Source organism: Chelonia mydas, chromosome 7 (assembly GCF_015237465.2).
Source record: "Chelonia mydas isolate rCheMyd1 chromosome 7, rCheMyd1.pri.v2, whole genome shotgun sequence".
NCBI classification, from domain to species: domain Eukaryota; kingdom Metazoa; phylum Chordata; order Testudines; family Cheloniidae; genus Chelonia; species Chelonia mydas.
The window spans coordinates 115354289-115380227 of record NC_057853.1 but is presented as its reverse complement, the minus strand read 5'-3'; positions in this window follow the sequence as shown (position 1 = coordinate 115380227).

The following is a 25939-nucleotide window of genomic DNA, read 5'->3' as shown; positions in this document are numbered from 1 at the left end:
GCATACAGAGAAGTTTTAAATAAAAACCATAAAATACTCTTAAGATTGCAATGTAACACTGTTTTATCTCTTCAATCCAGAACTTTAACACACAAGAAACAAAAATCAGAGAGAGACAAAGCAGGCTGCTCCCCAAGGCAGAAAGGTGCAATTCACCCCACCTCGTTCTAGGCTCGTTCTTTCCATGCTGACTGCTACTAGGTCACACACTTCACTACAAAGCCCTTTAGCCTGCAAGCAGGAGCAGGAACCCACTGCCATGCACACTCTTTAATGGCTTGCAGATCCAACACAGTCCTCGATACACCACCCTTCTTCCCTCTATATTCCTTATTTAACAAATAGGATATTATTTTTTTTTAAATCACTGGGTTAGCCTTATGGGAGATCTGCAATTTCATAGGGGCTAGTGGTACCTGCCAGGGAGAGAAAGTGACACACAGTCTTTCTCCAGCTCCTTATTAGATCACCCCACCAGGAGCACTCTTGCTTTCCCTCTCTCAGCCTCCATCTTTTGATGCCTCCTCCTCCTCTGGCCAAAGGGATACCCATCTTTACTAACTTTCGGGGCCACATCCTGTAACTGAACTGAGCTTTGATCACCTATTACCAGATAAATGTGCCTCTTCATTATCTCCCCTGTTACCTCTACCTTATATGTCCCTGGTCCCAGTATCTGCTTTATCACAACTTTTCCCCACTTCATCTCTCCCGTGTAAGTTTGTAGCAACACTGTCTATCTTAGGCAGAAACACCTGGGAGGTTTACATTGTGGGTTTTCCACTATTTGCTTTTCCACAGATTCTCACAGGACACAGGCTGCCTAGCCTTCAGGAGTGGCCTCGTCAGACACAACCAGCCTCGATGTCATGGCTTTTAGCAAACCCATGTCTGTACTAGATACAGCTTTGTATTTCTCTTTCAATTCCACCACTCTGGCTGGCATATGGTGTACCTCGCTCCAATCCAATTTAAGCTTGTATAGCCATTTTCTGCCCATTAGTGGGGGGCAAGGCATTTCCCTCAGTTATAAGTAACTCTAACCTTTAGAAGTTACAGTGACAGGGAGACTACCTAATACTCTGTCTGCCCGTGACAGGGCCCACCTCCATGGTGCACCCTTGTGGCCCAACAGGGCACTATTCTCCCAGTCACAGGGTCTCCAATGGTCAGTTGCTGCCTCTCGTGGGTTTCATGCTATAGCCCTCCAGCTACGGTACACTTGAGTCCCACTCCTTCCAGGGTGGGAAAGTGCAAAAATAAAGGAATATCACAAACTCACAGCCAAGTAGTCTTTGGCAGGACCCTACCCTTCAACTCAGAACTTCATAGAGTCTCCCCGGCCAGGCTACTCTCACCAACAGATGAACAGAGCTCTGTTTTCCTTCCTGGTCAGCCCCAAACTGAGCTGGGCCTTCTCCTTTTAACACCCCTCTCCACACCTGAGCTCTGCTGCAGGTGTAGTGGGGCAGGGCCAATTGGATCCATAGGCCCTCATTAACCTCCTTGCCAGGGTGGGGCTCCACCACGCTGCCTTTCATTGTAATTCTGTAAAGGCATATTAGCGTCTTTTAATCTTACCCCAGGAAATCATTTTTGGTATACCCCTGGTGACGCTCTGCGCACCACGGGAGGGCACCGCCTCCTGGCGGTTCAGGGAATTAGCTCAGCCAGGCTGATGCCCCTTCCAGCAGTTGAACTCTGTCACTTTCTTTCTCTGCAGCCAGGCCGCCGACAGCAATTCCAGGCCCCAGGGCAGAACAGTCAATGGGCCCCCAGCCCACGCGGACGCGGCCCGCCTGACATTTGGGTGGTGATGTGCCTGTGCTGGCTGGTGCCCAGCGAGCTGCTGCCGGCTGTGCTGCTGGGTGCGCTCTTCCGGCACGGCCAGGCCTTCCACATGCCCGCCCCGCAGCCTTTGCCGGTACCACCCCGCACGTGCCAGAGGCGACGAGTGGGAGGGACACAAAGGGAGGCACCAGCTAAGGGGGGGAGACATGTGACACCCCCAAGTGACCCTTCCAGCGTAACCTCCCATGTGACTCCTCCCTGCCCTGCCCCTAGCCCGGGGCCCTGCGCTCTCCCCATCCCATGTTACCTGGGCGGGGGGCTCTGTCCTCCTGCTGCGCCGGCCCGGCTCCCCCTGGCTGTTTGGCTGCTCTTCTGGCCGTCAGGCTCTGGAGTCACTCCTGGCTGCTGCCTGGTGCAGCACAGCAGCTGCCTGGGAGAGCGCCTGCCTGCGGCAGCAGCAGCCCACCCCCCCCAGGCTCAGCTTCTGGTGACAATGGCCGAGCGAGCTACAGCAGTTGGGAGCCCCCAGGCCCTTTTAAATCAGCCGGTCCCCTAGGCAATCGCCCCGTTTCGCCCCATCCCCCGTCGTCAGGCCTGTCTGCGGCCCCTCTCTCATTTCTGGAACTGCAGTCTCCTCTTTGTGACTCAGCCCTCAGGCCAGGTCACTAAGTGGTTTCCCCTTCAGGGGACGTATCAAAAAGTCTTTTCTCCTCAGCTGCCACAGGAAGTCTTCCCATTTACTGCCCCAGGTATCACTCCTTCAGTGGCTGGTAGGGGAACCCAGGCTCACCCTCTACTCGGTGTTCTGGTTCAAGGACCCTCTAATGATGGCTCATTGAGGCGAATACAAACACTCACAAGGATTACCCCAGAAACTGTGTACAATGGAAACCTCTCTGAGATAGCACGGACCCAATGGAGACTGTTTGACTCATGTCATAGCAAAAGATCATTCCAACAAGCTGGAAGAAGATATAAAGGGAGAAGTGACATCATCACGTGGTCTACTCCCCCTACAACACAGCACCTGAAAACACCTAAGAAACAAAGACTAAACTGGGGAAGGGGAGGTCCGAGGCGGGAAAGAGGAAAGCCTGCTTGTGTATGGAAGCTTGGTGGACTGTTTGTATTATCTAACAGGGTGAGACACTGTTTGATTCAAATCCTATCCAGTTTAGAGAATTTAGGTTGTGTTTTTGTTTATTTCTTATAGTAATCTACTTTGATCTTTACACTATTACTTATAATCACTTAAAATCTATCTTTCTCTAGTTAATAAATTGGGTTTATATTTTTACCTAAAACAGTGGGTTTTGCTTGGAGTGCTTGGGGAAGCTACTTAGGAACATAAACAGGTGCATTGTCTTTTCCACACTGAGGGAGAGGCAGACAGGAAAATAAACTTAGTGGTCAGGCTTTTGACCAGGGCAAGATGGTACAGCTCTGGGGTCCTAGGCTGTGGATCTGGGGCGTGAGCTGGCTAAAATATCTCTATTGTTAGTTCATGAGTGGCTCAGGGGAAGCCTTCATGTAACTGCAGCTGGGTGTGTCCCTGGCTGTGTAAAGGTTTGTGTAAGTGTAGGACCAGGAGTGGTCTGCAGCTTGCCACAGCAGTACAGTGAGTAAGGGAGCCCAGGCTGGTATGCCAGAGGGTTCAGCAGTACCCCAGTTCCAAGTTGCATCCTGGGGGGCAGGGCGTCACAGAGACATTTTTCAAGTGCATTTAAGTGTTGGTGAACAGTGTCAGTTTGAAAGTGTTGGAGACTTCTAGGGCATGATCCTCAGATCTAAATCAGCATTGCTCCAATGGCTTCAGTGGAGCTACACATTTACAACCACTGAAAATTTGACCCACATACTCAGCATGAGCAGTGGCCATACAAGCTTCCCAGTCAATGCACCTCAACCCTGTCTTGGATGGATCCTTCTCTGGAGGGGCTCAGTCTTCATGACCCATTTAGCCATTGGCCTCTGTGCTGGGACTATGAATATGGGTGCCAATTAGTACCAACTGTGTTGGAGAAAAGAGGACAGTAAACAGCCCTTTTCAAGCTTTTATGAAATTAAATACTTCCCCATGGGTTTTTCCTTCTCCTTGAGTTAATTAGAAAATACAGGAACATAAGAGTTGCTTTCCCAGACCATTGGCCCATCGGGTCTGATATTCTACTTGTAGCAGTGGCCTCTACCAGATGGTTTGCAGGAAAGTGAAAAATTTTGGGCTGCGGAAGGAAGGGATTATACTGGGGATTTCCATCCTTTCTGAACAAAGGAAAATAGTCAATAAGGATTCTACTCCCATCTTGTTATCTTTCTGCTCCCTGACATAAGGGTAGTTTTCTGATACTGGAGGAAACCCAGGGTGAACAAATACAGATTCAGTGCCTACAGTTGTAACCACTGTTTATAAATTCTCTCAGCTCTGCATTGAACTGTATAACTATCTGCTCTGTGAGTGTTTGAGTCGATTGAACAGCCACATCTCTACCCCCTTTGGGTTACCAAATTCAGCCTACAAGATATGCAAGCATATTATATTCTTTCTTTGGGCAGGTCTGCACTATGGGATTAAGTCGTCCTAATTACGCAACTCCAATAATGTAGCTGGAGTCGACGTAGCTTAGGTTGACTTATTGCAATGTCTACACTGCGCTGGGTCAATGGGAGAAACTCTCCTGTCGACTTACCTTGTGCTTCTCATTCCGGTGGAGTACTGAAGTCGATGGAAGAGTGATTAGTAGTGAATTTAGTGGGTCTTCACTAAACCCGCTAAATTGACCCCCCGGTGAATCGATCTCCGCAGCATCAATCCACGGTAAGTGTAGACAAGCCCTTTCTGTCCTTTGCTTGTAACAAAACCAGTCTTCTTCTCCCCTAATCTCAATTTCTCTGTCTTTCCATTTCTCTGTCACAGCAATCACCCAGTTCCAGCTCCTTGACTTTGGCCTCATCATCAGAACATTGCTGACTTAGAGGCAGAAAAATGGTAAGATGTCTCAGGTGGTAAGATAAGAGCAATTTGGAATTCCATCTGGTTTCTAGTTGCTATCGTCCTCTTTCCTGTCTTTCCTGTCTTTTTACCTTTTGATGTCAGTTCAGTTAGGCAGACATTTGTTGATGAATAAATGATTACCCCATTTATAAAAGGACTTCTATGGTAATTTCAATAACCTCCCATTACATCTGTTTTATGTGTTGGGATTATGGTTGATACCTTTCCACATAATGACCTGGCGTGTTGCACTGCACTATAATTACTCATTAAAAAACTATTTTAAAAAGTAAGACGTGGGGGTGATTTACAGCAAATCTCCGTGTCAGTCCATCAGATGCTAACACCGCCTAAAAAACAAAACAAAACTGCCAAACTGTTTCTGAACTGGATTGTTGGGAGAGAAGGTAATGAACTAGTGCCTCAAGAGTGACACCGATTTACAGCAGCTGAGGATCGAATACTTTGTATGCAAGATTCACACAAATCAGGCGATCAAACAAAACAAGACTCTGTATCCTGAAAGTCTATGGAGTCTACTAGGGACTTTGCTGGAGCTCAGATGCTGTGATGATGGGTGGCAGTATGAAACCCTACAATAGACAGAGAGGGTGTATCTTTTGCCCACATAACACAATCTAAACATCGCTGGGCCCTAGAAATGCAATGTCACTTGGCAGATTGTTGGCAACAGGGAGTGAACAGGAGATCTCTGGATCTTAAAACATGAGTGTCTATTGCCTGAGCTAAAAGACCCTGCTCTATTAACCAAGGCTGTAGCAAGCTCTATGTGACCTGCCACCACTAGCTGGAGACAGAGCACCACATTGTGTGGGTGTCAAGTTGTGCATAACATAACCTCACCAGGCTGATCCTTAGTCCTGTAGTATGAATTGGACCGAGCATTCACTTGTGGGATAGGCAGGCAGAATCTCAATGCAGAGTAAACAAGATCTACTCAAAGATTGTTTTACAAGTCTTCAGACATTAGGTTCTCAGACACTGGGGCAAGGCAGGTATAAGTTACACTTTCCTGTCCCCTACACCTCATGGGGTATGCATAGGAAAGTATTTATCACTGTCTTCCCTCATTGGGGTTTTCTGCTATGGGAGGAGTAGCTTTAGGTCATGGGGGGACTCCATCAAAGGAAGCTGATCAGCACAAATGCCAAATCACCATATTGCCCTACAACCCACTTTCAGAGCTATGCAGGACTCCCACAAGAGAGAGAGGAGGTGATGCCCACTCTCCACTGCTGGAGCTTCCCCTGGAGTTGGACTTCCCGCCCTTCAGGACCTTCTGGCAAAGAGCTGGTGTTGAGTCAGGGCTGGTTCTAGCACCGTATAACCTTCGTGGAAACGCAATGACTAGCTCATGAGGACAGCCTGCCCAGCAACATCATTTCCCCCATGGCACCCTACACCATTTGTTAACACATCTGATATTATCCCCTAAAGCTCCAGCACTACTAGAGCAGGGAGTTTGAAGAGTCTCTAGGCCAAATTGCTCTCCCTGGCACCAGGGTTACCCCGTTATCTTCAAGGGGTCCCTCTGAATTTACACCACCATCACAGACTTTTCCCCCTAGTGTTTACAAATAAAGATCAAAGGCTCAGCTGACTGGTTGGTGTAGGATTTCTTTGTCCTTCCTAGGAGGTTTGCATCGAGCAGACATGCCCCCCTGTTGCTTCACCTCGAGCACAGCTGGGGAGGGGAGTACATGGCCTTTTGTTGGATGCCTTGCTAAGTTCTGAGTGAGTTTAGTTCTCCTGGAAGGGGATCAGACTCACTGGCCTGGAAAAAAAGAGATTTCTCTGTTCACCCTCCGATTCCCATGCACAAAACAGGCAGCGGCAACACCAGCTTCCCTCATACCACCCTGCTCCTCAGTGCCTGCCCGGAGGCTCCACCTCTAGGACCGCAGCAGCCATGACAGCCTGGAATCCTTGGCCTCCCTGCCGAGACTCGCAACAGGGATCCAATTAGCATCGACCGTTCGGGTGGTTAGTGCTGGGGGGATACTTGTCACCGCCCCTTTCACACAGGCAGGTAAACAGCTGTTATATGATAATGACAGCTGACCATTACAATCTCCAGCTGGATTTGAACTAGCAATGAAAAGATCTGTATCCCTGCAGACAACCAATCCCAGGGAAGGGTAGGCTTTTAAAAAGCAGAATTTGACATACTACAGCCTGACATTCTTCCACCTCACATGACTGGATTATGAGGGACAAGCTATAATCATCCAGGAAGGGTAAGAGTCCCACAACAACTCAAAAGTCTTAGCAGGGGGATCAACTCATTGGATCACGTACATCTGAGCCTGATAATTCAAATACTAACTGGGCTACACTTTTACAGGTACTTTACTGTCCTGACAGTAATCAAACACAAATATCCCCCTACATTCAATGGTCATGTGACGATTTAAATGCTAATGGTTACACAAGAACATACCTACTGCAGGTTAGCAGCGTTTGTCTCCCTGAGACAGCAGTTACACATCAGCGTGTATTTTTTAGTGATCAGCTGACCTGTTTCATGTACAGTAACAGGCCTATTAAACTGAAAATAACTTTGCAGTTCAACAGGCAGCACTTAAGATTTATCTTATTCCACTTAGAAAATCGAGTTAAGGTCCAAACCCACAATCTCTCCAATGGCAACACTACCTTCTGAAGCCAAGAAAATAGAGCACAAGCACCTAACACATTTTTAGATGCAATACAAATAAATCCTCACTATCATTAAGGGGCAGGCCCAAAATGTAACCTCCCTTGACGGTGATCTGCAAAGGGAATAAAAAATGATCCACACATAAATGCATGTGCAGAATGCCCCCAGTAAGCAAGATTTGTGGAGGTCATTTGTCAGCTAGATAAGTATAAATTAACCTTTAAACAACTGTTTATAGTCCTTGCAAAGTCTGCCGGATAGTTCCTGATTTACTACTGTCCCTCAGGGATGCACCAGAGCGGCCAAGGGGAGTTGTGTTTTATTCCAAAGTGGGGAGGTTTTCAAAGTTTCTGATTTAAAAGAAAATTTTGAAAATGATGCCATACTACTAACCCGAGACCCTGTGGTCTGAATCCTTGTCACAGTGGAATTTCCCAGTTCTCTCTGTATTATTAGTGCATTTGTGCGGGAGAGGGGGTTATAATCAGATTGTAAGCTCTTTGGGACCGGGATAACCCTTTTGTTATATGTGTGTACAGTGCTTAAAGCAATGGGCCTGAGGTCTCTGTCTAGAGATTCTAGGCACTACCTCAATGCAAAGGACTAATAATATTCATATTGACCATGGGTGGTCTGACTGGAATATATATGCCATGCCAGTATAAGACTGATTATAGAGGTCAAACTTCTATAATATAAGATTCAGAGATTCCAAGGCTAGAACAGACCATTGTGATCATCTTGTCTGACCTTCTCTAGAACGCAGGCCACAGAGTTTCCCTGAAATGATTCCTGTGTGAACAGGAGCGTATCTTTTAGAAAAACACCCAACCTTGATTTAGAAGGAAATAACTCATTGGGAGTTTTGCCTGAGTAAGGAGTGCAGGTCTGGAACCATTAATAATTTTAACCTTGTCTGTGCTCTCCGTGTAACGCCAAGTACTTTTCATTCTCTCTAGTCTGGAGAATTAAATGCACTGAAAATCGAAGCGAAAAAGGCCCCCATTGCAATTCAAACAGGTACTTTTGAAACAGAAAAAAGTGCTTGAGAAATTCTGTGCACCTGAAGCTTCCATGTTTCTCTGTGGAATAAATATCATCTAATTAGCAAGACAACTGACAACATCTATTATTTATTATTATTACCATAGCACATAGGAACCCCAGTCATGGACCAGAACCCCATTTTGTTAGGTGTTTTACAAACACAGAACCAAAAGATTGTCCCTGCCCATGGGGCTTACAATCTAAGTAAATGCTAAGATACCAGGCTGGTGGCCACTTTAAAAGCATTTAGAAAGATAGGCTGACAGATTGATAGTTGGATAGAATATATAAATTAGGGTCATATTCTCTCCTTGAATACATGCAACAGCTCCCACGGGCCTCAATGGGAGCTGTGCGCTCATACAATGGCAGAATTTTACCCTTAGAGTGGTTTGCAGGCTGGCTAGTCTAGTCAGTTACCATGCTTACATATGGGGACCTCAAAGAAATGTATTATTTCATAATATGATAGTCCCCTCATTCAGTCCAGGAAGATCATTAGGTCTAGAGATAATAATACAATAATTAACCCAGTGGAATGTATTTAGAGTTGCTATTAAACAACAATATTGAACTAAGCAATAACCAGCTCTCGTCTCCGCTATTTATGGTTCCATAGCATATTATATGCATCGCTGGCTTCCTCATATGGCATCTGTAAACTGTTCTGACAGGCTAAATGCTCCAGCATTGATACTGGAAGTAACAATCGCTAGCTGTTGATTTGATACTAATGAAGAAAACACAACTAAGATCTAGTTGACCTTCCTTTATCCACAAGGCATTCTAATTTCTTTAAAATAAGGTTTGCGGGAGAAAAAACACGGTTGATTTCTTTGTGCCTCTCTGAAGGGAAGAGGAAGGAGGGAAAAGATAAACAGATAATCACTGTCTATATTCAATTTGCAGGAGACCTCTCTTAGCAGCTATGTCCACAAAAACATGGAGAATTGAAATTTACATTACAGAGCATCAGTGACCCTTCATCCTGAATCAGGTCACTGTGTGTGTGTGTGTGTGTGTGTGTGTGTGTGTGTGTGTGTGTGTGTGTGTGTGTGTGTATTAGATTATCTATACATAAACATTAGTTTTGCAGGCCAAATGGTCTTGGTTTTTAAACCCTTCAAAGAATGGTATTAAAAAAATGCTGGATGTGGAGAGCTGTAATCAGATAAATACCATTCAGTAAGGAAGATGTTGCTTTCATCCTTTCTGCTTCCTTTCTCCCCTTTGTACTAGTTACCTGTAGAAAGAGCCACAAGAGATGGCAGCTATGTGCTCGCAGTAGCATTCACTGTAAATCGATCAGCACCGGACAGCTCCACAGTGCAAGCTGTTTGTTAATGCAATTTATGCATATTTTTCCCAATTGAAGGCAGGTTTCTTTCATGGAAACTGGAGAATGAAAATCTTAAAGCACGTGGTTTCATTTCTAAAACTTCAGGTTTGCATTTAAAGAAACGAAACACACAAACAAAGCACATTAGGCCATATGTGATCACAAAAGCCATATATATCCCATCTAACACCTTTTCAGCTGAGGCACTGACCACTTATGAGCATTACAGATCCTGGAGCACTTTCAGGATAGGGCATGACCTTATTGTCCTGGCTGGCCAATTTTGAGCTCTGTCTACTTATTTTCCCCATGCAGTTTCAACTGGATTCCATAGTCTTCCACTCTCCCTGTCCTGAACTGTTGTGTAATATTGCTGGCGATAACTGCCGTTAAGGTGGGGTGATTCCTGGACACAGCATGTGCAGTACTTTTTAATCAAAAGGTACCATGCGTAAAAGTAAGTTATTTGTTATTATGTATGTGAATGAAAAAAGATGTCAGAGGCATCTATGAATAAGGACATCGTCAGCCAAATTGTAGGCACTGCAGATATTTGTCTAGTTCTTCCCCTTTCCCCGCTATGCCAGAAGTGAACCCAAGACCCACTCACAATGCAACATAGTTTTAAGTATTTGATGCTTCAATGCATTAAGTTAAGCAGACGGGCCTTCCTCTGGAACATCGACTGCTGCAGGCAGGATAGCAGACATTATGGCCAATGGTTTGTCAAGTCCCATGTTCCTGCTGTAACAAGGTGAAGAGGCAACCAGGAGGTATGGAGGCAAGATCATCGTGAAAATTAGTCTATTACTGATGCCAGGAAAGAGCGGATCTCTTGCTTTCTTTAGTTTCTGTCTAACTGCTTGTTGCCACCCAGCCAGCCAGTTGCATTGACTGTCCTTTGCAACACAGCAACAAACCTCTTTCAAAAGTCAGTCACCAACTGAAAAAAAGGACTGCTTCTGTGGGTGCATAATTTAAACCTGCACTGGGCAAGCACCAGCAAAATGAGCCAACAAAGCTAGAAAAAGGGTAATTGGAAAAAAAAAATGTGTGTGTGAATTTAGTGCTGGTGGGAGGCCTGAAAGCCTGGGAGGTTGGTGTTTTCTTTCTCCACAGAGGAGGCAGAGCATAGGCATTGTACGGCTTAGTGAGAGTAATTCAAGACACACAGAAGTATGGGTTAATGCTCTTTTAGTCGAAGTAATATCATAGCACCTAGGAGCCATGGACCAGGACCCCACTGTTGTGAAACACAGAACAAAAAGACAATTCCTGCCCCAAAGAATTTACAATCTAAGTATCAGGCAAGAGACAACAAATAGATGCAGACAGATGGGGGAGTACAAACAAACAATGAGACTGTATTGGTTAGTATGACAGGCAGTAGTCTCAATACACCAGCGACTTAACTATCGTCAAGATTTTTAAAGGAGTCATGGCAAAGGAGGGTTTTGAAGTCTGCTGTACACTCCAGGAATCACTGTGCTGGTGGGGGATGGTGGCTTCAGTTATAATTAAGACTGGTCCAAACCACAAGCAAACAATGAAATTGATTTTATTTATCTATGTTTTTGTTTTTTTGTTGGTTTTTTTTTTTTTTGAGGAAAATGTGGAAATTTTTTGGAGAAAACATTTACTCAAAATGCCATAAAATTTCAGGCAACTGTAGTTACACTAAAGTGGCCTTAAAAGGATACATTATTCATAGATTTCAAGGTCAGAAGGGACTCCTTGTGATCCTATAGTCCGATCTCCTGAATAACATAGGCCATAGATTTTCACCCAATAATTCCAACGTCGAGCCCAGTAACTTGTGATGTAGCTAAAGCATATGTCTTAGAAAGACATCTGAACTTGATTTAAAGATGTCAAATGAGGTGGAAAATCAACCTCTTGCTTTGGGAATCTGTTCTAGTTGCTAATTAGCTTCACTGTTAAAAATGTACACCTTATTTCCAGTTTGAATCTATCCAACTCCAACTCCCAGTCATTGGAGCTTGTTGTGCCTCTGACTGCGAGATTAAGGATTCCCTTAGTGTCACATATGTACTCCCCGAGGAGGTATTCATAGCATGTGAACAAACCACCTCTTGACCTTCATTTCTACACTGCCTCTGCATTCACCTTATCCCTGACCTGGAGGGAATGCTTCCTCAGATGTGAGAGCAATTAATTCTCCAGGCCCATTCAGGCCACAGCCTCTCCTTGACAATTCTGCAATTAATGCCTAATATGATGGTGAGTTAGTGAGACAGGCAGACTCGTGTATTTGGAAGAGCACTGAAAACACCAGCTTGTTTTTATGTAGCTCAGCAACCATCCCATGGAGACATCTTTTCCATCACTAACGTCCCAGGTTGGACCAGAACTCTCAGCCTGGAAAAATAAGGCTCCAATCTTAGTTTCCGCAGACAGACATTCCCTGGAGCCACAGGCCCTTGTAAAGCAAGAGAAAAAATAAACTTAGAAAGAGAGTGAGAGGGAGTGGAAAGAAGGAGAGACAAGGAGGTTCACCTGCCTCCTATCTTTACAAACCTGACTCCTGGGCTTTCTTCCCCTGCTTTCAGAACCCAAGTGACACCTCAGCCAAGATCCCACATGTGTGCAGGATCAACTTACAAAGCTTATCCACATAAAATATTGTTACAGAAATGGAAACTGGCAGCCTCGTTCATTTTAAATAAATCTAAAACAGAGAATCACATTCTTTGTCTGCAGTCCAGATTCCATTTAATAATTCTTATACTAAAGCCCCTATCCATAGGAAAAACCAGCTAAGATTACATGTATATTTTTTACATTTTCTCCCCTAATAAACAGCAATAAATTTTCACTCTGATTGGAAAAAAAACAATCAGGTGGGTGTTATTCCATTTACATCATGGCTGAGTTTCACAAAGGGCTCACAAGATACAGATGGAAAGAGACATTGAAAGGATCTTGGGGGAATGCTTCTCTAAGGCATTGTTTGCCTTTCCATATGGATTTTTTTTAAGCGCTATCCAAATGCTGTGCGCACACAAAACACTTTTCAGTCATTGTTCAGCAGTGCAGTATGTATGGCTGGCTGACCATCTTTTTTTTTTCTTTCCAAAAAGGGGGAGATTTTCATAGATTCTAAAATCAGAAGAGCCCACTGTGATCATCTCTTGTATAACACAGGCCAGAAAACTTCCCAGAAATAATTCCTGTTTGAACTAGAGCAGGGGTTCCCAAACTTGGTTCGCGGCTTGTTCAGGGTAAGCCCCTGGCGGGCCGCGAGATGCTTTGTTTACCTGGAGCATCCGCAGGTACGGCCTCTCACAGCAGCCAGTGGCCGTGGTTCGCCATTCCCAGCCAATGGGAGCTGGGGGAAGAGGTGGCTTCCCGCAGCTCCCATTGGCCAGGAATGGCAAATCGCAGCCATGCCTGCGGACACTCAGATAAACAAAGCGTCTCCCAGCCTGCCAGGGGCTTACCCTGAATGAGCCGTGAACCAAGTTTGGGAACCCCTGAACTAGAGCAAATCTGTGAGACAAATACCCAATCTTGATTTTAAAATTGCCAGTGATGGAGAATCCACTTTGGTAAATTATCCCAGTGATTAATTACCCTCACTTTCAAAGGCATAAATGGGAGCTATGTGCCTATCACCTGTCAGCGAATGGGAGTTGGGCGCTTAACTGCCTTTTGGTGCATTTCAAAACGTCTGCCAAATTCTCCGCTGTTATGAAGGAGCAAAACTCCGCTGAAGTTGCATCCACTTACACCAGCAGAGAATTTGGCCCTTATCCTGAAGCATGTTACTGAACAAAAGGTCACTTTACGTCATGTGCGTATGCTGATTGGTGCAGACCTCAAAGCAATTTAGAGACTTGCAATCCAGGATCCCAGTCAGGTAACTGTCTTCAGTAGGGGTCTGTGAGTGCAAGAGTCTGCCCGCCTGGATCTGATTGCAAGATCAGCACCTAAATATGTGCTTATAAGGATCAATTCTCCCATGACTGTCCTGCAGCCACCTCTAGAGTAGAACACACCAGCGTTCCAGTAGTACAAGAATAACTATCCAGTAGTTTAGGACAGGAAGTGAAGATGACTGGATCTTTTTGAAATTGCAGCAGAATTCAGATATTAAGGATTCAATTACCCAAACTGGAGTCTGGCCAGGACACCATGATTAACACCCCTAACTCTTGCAAGAGGTGCCAGGGGATCTTTAACGACCACCCGCGCACCGGGCTGCAGGTTTTACATCTCATCCCGATCCCAAAAAGCAGCACTTGCAGCAGCATCATAGGTTATAACACCACGCTGAAGCATTGGGCTGATAAGGCGTCAGAGGGAAGCGTGCCATTTGGTGAATCGCCAGCACCAATAACAACAGCAACAGCAAGGAAAACTGGACAAATAAGCTTTTCCCCCAGATTGTGGGAATTGACTCATTGTATCAGCTCCAAGAGTCATCTCACGTCGCCACTATTTAAATGCTAATAAACTACAGAAATAAGGAGGACTCTGCATTTTTCCAGCTCTTATTCTCAGTGACTCATGCGGAGAGTCCCAAACCGAGCACTGCAGAGACATACTGTTTCCTTTCCACTTTAGTTAAAAAGCTGCTTGCATTTATATATATTTCCCAGATTATTAATAAAATCCTTATTGAACACCCTGGGTGGGAAGCCCTTAATCATTGCGCTGGTCTTAACTGGGATTGATTTCTTGTCCAGCTGATAGTTCTACCCCTTCCACAGGAGATGCCTTTTTTCAGGGGAGGGGGAATGACATAAACCCAAAAAGAAAAGGAGGCTAAAATTAGGCTTTTGTTGTGCTTACTGCAGGAGGATTGGAGTATTTATTGTGGGGGGGCGCATGAGTCATAATTAAAGCCTCTAAACCCAGAAGCCAGTCTCCTAGGAGCAATTAATCTAAAAAAATGCACATTTCCCCTTTCATTCTATCTTTCAGGCAGAAAGAGTAAATGGAGCTTCCTAAATATGTTCTCAGCGAAGTGGTCACTCCTCGGATAGATTGTTGTCATATGGCAACCCTACTGGGCACCTTCCTCTGGCAGACTGCGGTACAACAGGGATGTCTGCCTCAGTTTCCCCATTCTTACACCCATGAAAGCAACATATTCTTTCAGTATCTGACACAAAGACTGCCTCTGTACATAGTTTATTTGTATATGCCAGTGCAGTAATTCTCCAAAAACCTTCACAGGAAAAAAAAATCTAACTCCCACAGTAAACAAAAAGATACTATGCGTTTTCCATTCCCCCATCTCCAGGGACATCACTTCCAAGTCACCCAGCTGAGAGTTAATATCAGCACTGTGTTCCCAGAGAGATCCCCACCATTTTCCACTCCCCAGGCCTCTCTCCCTGGGAGTCTTACCCCTCCTCAAGGCACATCCCTCCTGGGTCCGCCCTCTTGTGTCCAGGTTCTGCTTTCTCTGACCCAGCCAGATCTTCCCGTTTTGCTTAGGGGCCACAGCCAGGGCCTTCCATTCATCAGACACCCCTGCTTTGGGCCGTTTTCACTAACAGTTCCATTTCTGCTGTCCTCAGGACTCAGCTTGCTCTACTGGATCTCCTGTCACTCTCTCCCAAGCATCTCTTGCCAGCTCTCTCCTGCTGCTTCCGGTCTCTGACTCCTTCCAGCATCAGGCACCTCTCACCCACCAATCTCCTCAACCTAGGGCTCAGCTCTCTCAAGCTTAACTGAGGGTCAAATGACCACTCACAGGGGCACTGGCCTCCTCCCTCTTAAAAAGCCAGTGTCACCCTATGACATTCATCTGCTTGGAAAGGCAATCTGTGTCCCCAGTCCTGCAAATGACACTGCATGGGCTGGTTAAGAGCAGATAAAGGGATCTTCTTCTGGGCAGCTAATTTCATTTTCCATTTGAAGGTGACTAAATAACCATAGGAGGCCTGGAAACATTGGCAGACATCACCACGCAGATACAGAGAGAGCACTATCTTTAAGGCAGACGCAATGGGTCCTGGATACTGACCTCATAGCCAGCACTAGAGGGGAGACTTCATGATGCTAACTCCAGGCACTGGCCACTCTTAAAATTCTTTACACTCAGGACCTGATCCAAAGCCTGCTGAAGCCAAAGCAAAGACTCCTGTTGAGTTCAGCACACTTTGGATGAAGCCCCCAAAGCGCGCAGCCATTACACTATGCATTCATTTAATGCCTCCATAATGATGCTGAACCTAATCCAAACCTCACTGAGATCCATGGAAAAACTGCCGTTGACTTCAGTGTGCTTTGAATCAGGCCCATTGTGATTGGAAAGGCTGGAAAAACACTGGTCTGGCCCAATTATTTGGCTGATGGTTTGTTTGCAGCTCACACTCCATTGTCTCAGTGAATAAGTCAATGAACTAGTGACCTCTGAGTAGATAAGCCAAGCATTTCAATTCATCTGGAAATCAGAAAGATTAGCAGTCTCCAGACTCCTGTACATGGACTGTGATTCGATGTGTGGATGCATGGAGCACATTTCAGTATGTGGGAGTCTATAATCCTCACAAACACTCATTAAAAGAAAAAAATATATAATCCAGCGGGAGATCATCACATGCTTCCAGACAGGAGGCCAATAAATGTAGGCCTAATCAATTGCTCTATCTACTGTCCACTGTAATAATTCTCTCTGCTTTATAGCAAACAGCACGACTGGAGCTTGACCTCCAGTTAGTTATTTTATTTAGATCCGTCCCTTCTAACTTATTGGGTAATATTTCAAAAGCTTTTTTGGGTTCCTCAGATTAAGAAGAAAGCCAATGAACACTGAATTTTGCATACACACTGCCTAAAGATTTTCCTCTGTTTAGAAAACACGTCTGAAATTTCAGGTGAACCCCCACCCCCCCAACCCCAGCTCTTTTGGAGGGAGTCAAATTCAGGCTTATAATACAAAAGGCTTTTAATATACATAGGGCCTAATCTTGCTGAGCACCCGAGACTCCTATTGTGACAAGGCCTGATCCAGAGCCCACTGAGGTCTATTGGCTTTAATGAGCTTCGGATCAGGCCCATAGTGCTCAGCATTTCTCAGGATGAAGACTTTATCCATGGAGTTGTTCCCGGAGGTAAGGAAGTTGTATATGTTCTGTCCTCACTTACAAACAAGATCTAGGAGCCCCTGGTTACCTCCTCGATCAGCTCTCTTACTATTCCTTTCCCCATATCCCTGCATCTGCAAATGGCTTTGGAGCACGTGGACAAGTCTCCGGTAACGCTGAGTCTCAGAGCTAACACAGTCCACCCTTCAGCTGTGTTGACAATCAGTTATGCCCGATTGCATCTGACATCGAGGCTATGTCTGTATGACGGGCTAGGGGTGTGAGTCTCAGCTCGCGTACACACACTCACGCTAGGGCTCATCAAGCTAGTGTGAGTATAAATAGCAGTGCAGCCACGGCAGCGGCTTCACGGCTTAGCCACGTACAATCCTGCCTGAACCCCATGACTGCCGCCCATGCTACCACCACTGCACTACTATTTATGCTTGTGCTGGTGCTCACTGGCCGAGCGTGAACATGCATGCACAACCTGGGAATCACACCCCTAGCCCGTAGTGTAGACGTCGCCTGAAGGAGAGGAGGAGGGAATGCAGAGGAGAGAGAATAGGGCTTGATCTAAAGCTCACTGTGGTCAACTGGGAATCTATCCTTTAATTTCAATGGGCTTTGGATCAGGCCCATGCTGCCCACTATACACTAGATTGCAATCAAGAGCTGTAATGAATCTTAGGTGGCAAAGGGGATATTAAGGGGAGAAATGGAAAAATCGGTTTAAGTTTAAATCCCGCCAAGAACATTTGCTTCTTTCTTGGATCTCGTGCTGAATAATTTCAAAATCCCAGAGCTGGTAGCATATGATTTGTGGGTTCGGAATTGTCTGACTTAATGGGAGGAATAATTTAAACTTTCTACATTAAATATTTATTTACATTCTGTAATAACTTCTCTCTTTTTTTTTCTCAGACCATGAGTCATCCCATCCCAAGGAGCTGCAATTATCATTTCCACATAGAAAACGATATTTATCCTAGGAACTAGTTTCTTTGCAGAGTTCCTATTGCCCTTCTGAAAACAGGCATGAGGTCCAACTCTGAAGCAGGCTCCTGGTGTTTACATGATGATGTGGCACAGGAAGAGGGCATTGTGATTTAAGGAAGTACAATTGGATATTTAGGGTCTGACAGCATGTTTGATCCAGGCTTGGGCAAATCCAAACAACATCAACAGAAGAGCTACCTCAAAAGGGGTATATTCCCATTGTATCTGTAAGGCTGAACAGTATCAACTCAGAACTCAATTTGAGGGGAGGGGAAATTAATTACTCTAATTGACAGTCACCTGTTTTTAACCCGTATATCGATAGTACACAGCAGAAATGTTCGCATTGTGAGGTACAGCATGGAATTTGGATGTCCGTACCTTACAATACACGCTGACACAATGTCATCTTGTTTCTGTAGTGTGGTCCTTCAGCTGATGTAAAACATTGCCCTTACATTGACTGGAATGGAGCTACACTGATCTACATGAGTTGAGGATCTTGCCCAGCAATTTTTATTATAGACAGACACTAACTGGAAACCCTTAATCTGAACACTCCCAGATCCCTGGAGTGAGAAATCCAGGCTCACCATCTCTGATTTTCATGGCATTTTAGTGATAGACTGACACCACTAAGGGCTGAAGACCACTATCAATCCACAAAAGTGCACCTTATCAACCTGTACCTCCATGGTCCATTCAGTCCTGAGGCTCTCTGCTGAGACTGCTGAAAAAGCAGCAATTTGTGTCCATTGTGGTGCGTTTTGTTGTGATGTGGACACCAGTCCAGGTAGAAATGGACTGAGACCACCAACACATTTTGCTTAGATAAATGAACAGCCATGGTGACAGCTTTTGGTCAATGCCAGCAAGGCTGGATCTGAATTGATAACCAACTTTAGGAGGTGAAAGGCTTCATTCTCTAAACCTGAGCCATTCCAACTTTATTATACTTGCTCTAAAAGCCACAGGACCTTTAATGAGTGGTCAGTCATGACTTCAGCTTTACATCCCTTTAGAAAAACAGAAACTGTGTAGCACAGTACCTCCTAACGCCATTTTTTAGCATTCATTCAGTACTAAACAAAATACATACTACTTACTGTCCCACCCCTTCAACCTTTCTTCCTGATGCCTCTTGGATTTTCCTTGGAGGTCTCCCATCCAAGTACTCATGAGGCCCAACTTTGATTAATTTATGAGATATGACAAAAATCACAGGCTAAGCTGATCTGGCTAGTTGAGTAAAGTTAACATTCATCAACTTGACCTGCTGCTCAAAAACCGGGAAGAATTAGTAGGGGAAGCAAAAGTGGATGGGAACCTGGGAGGCAGTGACCATGAGATGGTCGAGTTCAGGATCCTGACACAAGGAAGAAAGAAGAGCAGCAGAATACAGACCCTGGACTTCAGAAAAGCAGACTTTGACTCCCTCAGGGAACTGATGGGCAGGATCCCCTGAGAGAATAACATGAGGGGGAAAGGAGTCCAGGAGAGCTGGCTGTATTTTAAAGAATCCTTATTGAGGTTACAGGAACAAACCATCCCGATGTGTAGAAAGAATAGTAAATATGGCAGGCGACCAGCTTGGCTTAACAGTGAAATCCTTGCTGATCTTAAACACAAAAAAGAAGCTTACAAGAAGGGGAAGATTGGACAGATGACCAGGGAGGAGTATAAAAATATTGCTCGGGCATGCAGGAGTGAAATCAGGAAGGCCAAATCACACTTGGAGTTGCAGCTATCAAGAGATGTTAAAAGTAACAAGAAGGGTTTCTTCAGGTATGTTAGCAACAAGAAGAAAGTCAAGGAAAGTGTGGGCCCCTTACTGAATGAGGGAGACAACCTAGTGACAGAGGATGTGGAAAAAGCTAATGTACTCAATGCTTTTTTTGCCTCTGTCTTCACGAACAAGGTCAGCTCCCAGACTGCTGCACTGGGCAGCACAGCATGGGGAGGAGGTGACCAGCCCTCTGTGAGGAAAGAAGTGGTTCGGGACTATTTAGAAAAGCTGGACGAGCACAAGTCCATGGGGCTGGATGCGCTGCATCCGAGAGTGCTAAAGGAGTTGGCGGATGTGATTGCAGAGCCATTGGCCATTATCTTCAAAAACTCACGGCGATTGGGAGAGGTCCCGGATGACTGGAAAAGGCGAATGTAGTGCCCATCTTTAAAAAAGGGAAGGAGGAGGATCCGGGGAACTACAGACCAGTCAGCCTCACCTCAGTCCCTGGAAAAATCATGGAGCAGGTCCTCAAGGAATCAATTCTGAAGCACTTAGAGGAGAGGAAAGTGATCAGGAACAGTCACCTTGGATTCACCAAGGGCAAGTCATGCCTGACTAATCTAACTGCCTTCTATGATAAGATAACTGGCTCTGTGGATGAGTGGAAAGCAGTGGACATGTTATTCCTTGACTTTAGCAAAGCTTTTGACACAGTCTCCCACAGTATTCTTGCCAGCAAGTTAAAGAAGTATGGGCTGGATGAATGGACGATAAGGTGGATAGAAAGCTGGCTAGATTGTCGGGCTCAATGGGTAGTGATCAATGGCTCCATGTCTAGTTGGCAGCCGGTATCTAGTGGAGTGCCTCAAGGGTCGGTCCTGGGGCCAGTTTTGTTCAATATCTTTATTAATGATCTGGAGGATGGGGTGGATTGCACCCTCAGCAAGTTTGCAGATGACACTAAACTGGGAGGAGAGGTAGATATACTGGAGGGTAGGGATAGGATACAGAGGGACCTAGACAAATTAGAGGATTGGGCCAATTTTTTGATCGTTCCCCTCTATTCGACATTGGTGAGGCCTCATCTGGAGTACCGTGTCCAGTTTTGGGCCCCACACTACAAGAAGGATGTGAAAAAATTGGAAAGTGTCCAGTGGAGGGCAACAAAAATGATTAGGGGACTGGAACACATGACTTATGAGGAGAGGCTGAGGAAAGTGGGATTGTTTAGTCTGCGGAAGAGAAGAATGAGGGGGGATTTGATAGCTGCTTTCAACTACCTGAAAGGGGGTACCAAGGAGGATGGATCTAGACTGTTCTCAGTGGTAGTAGATGACAGAACAAGGATTAATGGTCTCAAGTTGCAGTGGAGGAGGTTTAGGTTGGATATTAGGAAAAACTTTTTCACTAGGAAGGTGTCGAAGCACTGGAACGCGTTACCTAGGGCGGTGGAGGAATCTCCTTTCTTCGAAGTTTTTAAGATCAGGCTTGACAAAGCCCTGGCTGGGATGATTTAGTTGGGGATTGGTCCTGCTCTGAGCAGGGGGTTGGACTAGATGACCTCCTGAGGTCCCTGATATTCTATGATTCTATGATTCTCACTGATTGTTTTATCAACATTAAGGTAGTTTCCTTATTTTCAGTTATACATTGAAAACACCTGGGTAAATCCTATGTCAGAAAGAATTCTATATGTTGTCTCTCTCACCACGAGAAGTTGGTCTAATAAAAGATATTACTTCACCCACCTTGTCTGTCAAAAAGAATTCTGTGTTGAGGAAACACACTGCAATAGACCAGTCAAAGTCAAAACAGATTCATTCTACTACAGTTTCATAATAACAATTTGCTCTTCTATAGCACCCTTTACCCAAGGATCTCGGTACTCTTTACCAACATTAATTCATTCTCATATCACAACAGGAATTTCCACTAAAGGTGTAATTTCAGGAAATCCACTGGGTAAGACATGCCCTGGAGGAAAACAGGTAAGGATCAACCATTGATCTAGATAAAGCCTTCCAACTTCTCAGGATCCTTTCCAATATGCTTTAGGAGAAATTCACTCCGCATGTGTGCTGTATCTGGCAGTCAGCTCAGAACAAGGCATAACAAGATCCAGTGGTTGGAAGTTAAAGCGAGACAAATTCAGACTCAAAATAGGGTGTATATTTTACCAATGAGGGTTACTAGCCAGTGGAATGATCTACTAAAGATTGTGGTGGTTTGCTGGCAATTTTTATATGATGTCAGGATATTGTTGTTTTTGTTAACACGTGCTCTAGTTCAAACAGGAATTATTTTATGGAAGTTGTATGGCCTCTGTCATACAGGAGGTTAGACTAGATAATTACAAGGGTCCCTTCTGGCCTTAGGATCTATGAAACCTGGTGCATGTGATTAAGAGTAATCATGATGAAGCATCTTATCCCCATTTATACACTGAAATCAAAACATTTGTCCAATTTTTTTTATTGACTCCAAGTAAGGAGTACACCAGCCTTGCAAATGTTGCAAGGAAGGCTGGGCAATTAAGGTTATAAATTCTTCAGGACAGGGAAGATCTCATCCCATGTATAGCTGCTAGCTCAATGGGGCCCCGACTGAGTCCTCTGGTTGCTACTGTAATAGAAACAAGTAAATAATCATCATCAACATGAAGGAGATATAATACCTGGAGCTCTTGCTTTTCGTCCCGTGTCTGCCATGGACTTCCCATGTGACGGTGGCAAGTCATATAGTCGCTGTATGCCTCAGTTTCCTCCCATCTGGAAAATGGGGATAATACTTACGGACCTAACAGAGCTGTTGCAAAGGTTAATTCAGCAATGTGCTTTGACATCCTCAGACGGAAGGCATGGGCAAAAGTGAAAGTATTACACAGAAAGCTTGTGCCTGACTGGAGCATTTCATATTTTTAATGCTGCCTTTTTCTGTTGCAACTTTTCCATTCTCTCCCTGTTGCTGCTTGGTTCAACTAGATCTACCCGCAGATCAATGAGAGTCCCTTTGAGGGATTTGGAGCCTGCATGAAGATAGATTCCCAGCACTCTGTTCTTTGCAGCTCTCTCTTTTCTGGCGTCATTGAGAATACATGTTTTATGCTGCCCACAGCATGTACAAACAGAGATCGTTCTGCTAAGGAAGGGGCAATGGAGGAGACAGCAGGAAAAATCCAAGGTACTGCACAGACCAAAGGAAGCTTCTGTTTCTGTGATTTCCCTTCTTGCTTTACAAAGAGCCCACGCATTTTAATGGGCCACCGATCCTTTGGGTGCAACTTGAGAACTTTGCACAGACACCAGTTAGGAGTGGCTGCAGTGACATGGGCAAGCTGGACCTCAGCCTTTAATTATATAACTGCAATTTCATGCGCACAGAGAGTGTGTTGATTGGATCGTCATCACAAGGGCAATTTGTATCTTTTTTTTCCCTCTCCTCAACACTGTCTGCATCCTAGTCACCTTTCAGAAGTGCAGCATCCACCACTTACAGACTGTTGAGACTCCGCAGACAGTATTGCCAAGGACATCAGCCCCGCTGGCTGCTATCATCTGACCCCTCCTCCAAGGTCACTGCCAGTCTGACCTGGGGGAAAGTTCTTTCCCAATCCCATGTGTGGTGATGAGTATACCCTGAGCATGTGAGCAAAACCAGCCAGCAAGCACACGAGATACTCCCCGTCACTGCAGAGCCCTGTCCCTCCCCACCTGTCCCTCTCCAGCAGTAGCCATCCCTAATGCTTCAGAGAAAGGAGCTCAAAAGGGCGCTGTGAAGGCCCACTTCCACCATGAATATCAGCTTGTGTCCAGTTCAAATACACATTTTCATCCAAAAGTATATTGCACTTACTTCCCTATCCATTTTCAGTAGGACAGATGGTCTTCACTTCCTGTCCTAAACTGTGTCGTGCTGCTTTGCACTCTTAAACTGCCATCATGTTCCATATCAGAAGTGGCTGCACTTCCCTAGGAAGGTGAAGTGATTCTTGTTCACGTAGTAAAAAAAAGTCTGATCCTTCAATCCTTACTCACATGAGTAGTCCTTACGCATACTAGCTCAATGGAACTGCTCCGTTGAGTAAGGGTTGGCTGTGTAGAAGTGGTAGTTTGGGGCCATTGGGTCTATCTGGGTTTCCTTCAGAATGAAAGGTACTATGAGAAATGCAAAATAACAGGACTGAGTCACTGTGCCCATCAGAAGACAAAATCGTTGACACTCTCAGCCAAAGAGGCGGAAGCCTGAAGAAGAATGACTATGAACGAATCCAAAGTGACGGAGTGAATAAGTGAGCCAGGGACGGTGAGTTCTTTTATTACCTATGACTAGTGTTTCCTTTTACATGCTACATACTTGCTTTTTATTATGTACATTCTATAGCGTGTATACTTGATAAGACCAATAAAAGGGAAAGGGCAGAATTCGGACACAGATCTGGGTATAAAAATTACTTTTTTTTACAAACCTGTCTGAGATGAAGGGAAAACAGAATATATATACCCACGCCCACATATATGAATGTAAAACAGAATTTTAATCTACCTAACTATACCTATCTCAATATAGGTATACAAAATACCAGGTAATGCAATTTGTTTTTATATCTTAAATTGGACTGGGTCTGAAGGCTAGCAATAACAGTAAGCTATTTCTCAAAGGACTTGGCTTTATTACCAAGATGGTCTGTAATAATGATGCCTGAATCCTTAGGTTTATTTTCATGGTCTGTTGCCTGCTTGTATGAACTATTGACCATCTGTGTGTGAGTTTCCTGAGCAATGGATTGAATTCAAACATGTGATGATCCCACACTGGCAATAATAAAAAAAACAAAAAAAAAGGTTTTTTGTTTTTCTTTTCCCAAATCAAAGGCTTACTAAAAGTAACTCAACTTGAACTAGATGCTGTTGCCAGTAGCTACTGAGCGACACAGCACACAGGGAAAGATTAATAAATTCACAGATTTTTCCGAGGATATTTCTTATTGATAAAAATACACAAAAAATGGAGAAGAGAGAAGAACAAAATAAGAACAGGATCATAATGAATCATAGGTACATATGATTCACATAAACAATAAAGTCATAATCGCCAAGGACCTGCCTGGTTTGCAGAAATACCCCCCACTTTATGGCCACTCTTCAGAGTTGGTGCAATTTTGCAAATGCAAATATTTGTGTGTGTGTTTCATTAAGTACCTGACTGAGCCCACAAAACAGGCACTTAGGCCTTGTCTACACAGAAACAAGTACCAGTTTAACTAAACCATTTTAGAAGAGAGAAGAACCATTTTAGATAAACTGGTTTAGTTAAATTAGTGCACACACCTTTGGCCTTGTCTAAATGAGAAAATTGCACCAGTTAAACCAAAGTTTAACAGGAGGGATTCTGCCATCGACATCGCTACCACCGCTCAGGGAGGTGGAGTACCTATGCTGATGGGAGAAGCTCTGCTCTCAGTGTAGGTAGCATCTTCACTAAGTGCTAGAGAGGCAGAGCTGACCCGGTGCAGCTGCAGCACTGTAAGTGTAGATAAGCCCTAAGATATGGAGAAGCGTACACCAATTTGAGGAAGCAGATAAGGACCAGAATGATACACAGTAAGCATAACCAGGGTATCATTGCCCCTAAATCACAGGGGAAGTAAGACCATAGGCAGAATGGACACAGGCTGTCAGAAACTACAGGGAAGGTCTTCCACACCTATTGGTAATTGTAAGCCTCTCTGCATATGTGCTGTCTTTAGTGTTTGACTAATTCATCCAATCACAGCTGGAGAGAACACCACTCACTAAACATATCCCAGTTAAAATTCCTACTAAATTATTGGCTACTGATTAACTGGTTATCGATTATTGACAAATTATTGACTGGTGATTATCAACAGCCCTGAAACACAAGGTTTAATATTCCTACAGAAATGTTTATCACTGTTAATTATGATATTTCTGGATATTCATGTCATCCGTAGAAATACCCGATTTCCTTTTTTAAATCTTGCTAAAATTCTTGGCCTCAACAACATCCTGTGGCAGTGAGTCTGCTGTTTAATTGCACATTGTGTGAAAAAAAGAATTTCCTTGTATCAGGTTTGAATCTGACAGCTTTGAATTTCATTGCATGTCCCCTTGTTCTCATGTTATGAGGTAGGGAGAATAGAAGCTCCTGGACCACTTTCCCTTGGACCATTCATTATTCTATAGACCTTTATCATTGGTCCCTCTTATTCATCTCCTTTCTAAGGTAAACAATCCCAGTCTTTTTAATCTCTGTTCATATGAGAGTTTTTCCAGGCCCTTGA